This window comes from Neovison vison, chromosome 6 (genome assembly GCF_020171115.1).
Source record: "Neovison vison isolate M4711 chromosome 6, ASM_NN_V1, whole genome shotgun sequence".
NCBI lineage: Eukaryota > Metazoa > Chordata > Mammalia > Carnivora > Mustelidae > Neogale > Neogale vison.
Genome location: NC_058096.1, coordinates 47733271 through 47736437, shown reverse-complemented (window position 1 = coordinate 47736437; position 3167 = coordinate 47733271). Strand labels below are relative to the sequence as shown.

General features: G+C 39.1%; 1 pseudogene; it reads right to left on the bottom strand.

Annotated features, from left to right (window-relative positions):
* Positions 1 to 1720: 1720 nt before the first annotated feature.
* Positions 1721 to 1992, bottom strand: LOC122910047 (annotated as a pseudogene).
* Between the last annotated feature and the right edge of the window lie 1175 nt (positions 1993 to 3167).

Genomic DNA, 3167 nt, shown 5'->3' with positions numbered 1-3167 from the left:
GAAATTTAAAGACAAATATTGTTCAGTTTACAAATGTCTGTATCTGTGTATGTGTATATATATATACACACACACACATATATTATATTCTATAATATATATATTATAGAAAATAACTTTGTGAATTTTTGAAATATTTCTCTTTTACTAATTTGATCATCAGTAGTCCAGAAAGTTAAAATATATGTGAAAGCAAAAATAATTGATTTATTTTTCCTAGGCCATCCAGTTTTCATTTTCTATTTATTGGTTTATGTGCGAATCACTGCATATTTTCCTGAGTGGGATGTATCATGGGGATGGAGGACACATGCTGATTCCTACACTCAAGGTAAAGGAAGATAAGAATAGCTCACTTAAAACAGATTGGGACTAAATTACAGTAGTTTCCTGCTGCGCCCCCCTCTCCCCATCCCTCACTCCCCCAATATCAGTTACCTGCAGTCAGCTTCTGTCTGGAAGCAGGTGATCCTTCTTCTGACTTCCTTTCCTGAGGTCATTAGTAGCAGAATGCTACATCACTGTGTCTACATCTTTCACCTCACTTCCTCTCATCATGTGGGCATTTTCTCATCTCACATCATCACAGGATGTGTGAATACAATACAGTATTTTGAGAAAAGGAGACATGTTCATGCAACTTTTTTTTTCTAAACTGTATCCATCTTTATGAAAGATATTTTTTATAAACATGGTATTTCAGGCAGGACGTGGACAGTCAATTGTTAAGCATATATAACAAATTTCACTCATGTGGGATTTAAGAAACAAAATAAATGAATATAGGGGAAGGGGAGGAAAAATAAAATAAGATGAAAATTGAGAGGGAGGTAAACCATAAGAGATGCTGAACTCTATGAAACAAACAATGTTGCTGGAGGGGAGGAGGAAGGGATAATTGGGGGATGGGCATTGAGGAAGACACGTGATGTGATGAGCACTGGGTGTTGTACACAACTGATGAACCACTAAATTCTACCTCTGAAACTAATTTAAAAAAAAGAGTATACAGCAGCTTTCAAATGCCCTTCTTCAGTGGACTACCAAAATCAGAAAGCCACCGTAAAACCCCATGAAGTCTTCATGTGATGCTCTGAGCAGGGAAAGTTTAGAGTGAGGGCGGACAGTTCACATTTAGCGTGTTGTTCCACACATTTCACAAGCCAGCCCTGACTTTCAGGAAATGACATGAAAATGGCAGATTTATCAATCTGAAGATCCACAAGCTAAGAAAAGAAGTCTTTTAAGGGGTGACATCTCCATGGTTGACACTGGAAATTCCAGATTACCTGACACACTGGGAACCTTACTTGGCATCAGGTTCCAACAGGTCTCTGGGTTTAAGAGAATCAAATCTATGCTGAAGGCAGAGAGCAAAGAGGACACAAAATGAATTTTAGTTTTTCCACACCATAAGACATTTGTGCCAAGGTGGCTAATGTGAACCAACACCAGGGAATTCCTCCTCCTGGGAACCAAGAGGAAGTTTCTCAAAACCAGAAAGGAAAGGTGTTTCTCTCCTGTATCAATCTAGCTTTGGAGCTATTCTATTAGTGACATATGCCCTCTCCCCAAGATAGCAATGAAATGTTCTGGGGCTAAAAACATAGCTTGAAAAAAAAACCCACCAAAAATATTCTGCATTTTACAAAACTTGATAAAAAATAGTATTTCAAACGTAGAGACATCAGAAGTACACAGTTTGATAACTGCACACGCTTCACGTAGTGTCTCCAGTACCATCAGCCTTCTGTGTCTGGTCTGTTTGGGCATCTCTGTTTGGCGGGGTTCTTCCCACCCTTGCTAGCATCAGCTTTCCCTCTTTTCCCTTTGGGTACCTTCTCTCCCTTCTTTGAAGGGGCCTTTTTAGGTTTAGGCTCTGGCTTTGGAGGAGCAGGTTTAGGAGATAAGTTTGCAGATCTTCTCTGTGGCTCATCTTTCCCCTTGGCTCTATCTCCTTTAGCATCCTCCTTCAGACTTTCTCTTGGGCATGGTGATGACAGCAGTGGACATAAGCACTGGATACAGGCATGTGGCAGAGTGTGGGCTTTGGTCAGTCCATGCATGGGTCATTCTTACCTCTACTTATTCATACTACTCCACATACATTTTATTATAGTATACTATAGTTATTCTTTTATCATTAGTTATTGTTATTAATCTCTTACTCCTAATTTATAAATTAAACTTTACCATAAGTATATATGTATAGGAAAACTCATAGTATATGTGGGGTTTGATTCTATTTGAGGTTTCAGGTATCTGCTGGGGGTCTTGGAAATTACCCCCACAGATATGGGGGAGCTACTGTATGTGCTACGACCATGAAAGTTTACAGACCACAGAGAAGGGAGACAAGGTTCTGTAAAAGCAAAGGCTTTTCTTGAGACTTAATAAAGTTCATGAAATTTTACTCATTTCATTGTTTTCAACACTCTCTTATTTTTCTTCTATTTCTGTCAAGAATTATTTTCAAATAAGGGTGATTATTTGGAGTGAAACCTAAGATAGAGCAGATTCTGCTCCTTCAGCTGAATAGGTGTCCTGCATGCCAGGCAACTGACAGAGACCTCTGATTGGTCAGGTTGGTGAGATATCACTGAGATCCCTTCAGTTGTTGAAGGGATAACAACTTGAGACCCATGTTTCTTTGAGTACTTATCAGAACTCATGCTGGGATTCTCAGAATCATCTAGATGCCACAAATATAATAACTGAAGACCTGTGGCCAGATCATTTAAAGAGCCCTAGAAAACAGAGACTTTCTCCATTAACCTCTTACATTTGGTAGGCTGTTTTCGGTATAAACAGAGGTACCTCAGTCCATGGGAAGACATTTTAAAGTTTTGGAGGCTTTCTTTACCTTCAGTAGTTGGAATAAATTTTTTTTTTTTAGATTTTTATTTATTTATTTGCTATACAGAGATCACAAGTAGGCAGAGAGGCAGGCAGAGAGAGAGAGAGGAGGAAACAGGCTCCCTGCTGAGCAAAGAGCCTGATGCGGGGGCTTGATTCCAGGATCATGACATGAGCTAAAGGAAGAGGATTTAACCCACTGAGCCACGCAGGCGCCCCGAGTTTGACTAAATTTTTATGTGTTTGTTTTTCAATAACATATCAAAGGTGAGAAATCAGTTGAATCACTAAACTAATTTAGCATAACTAGA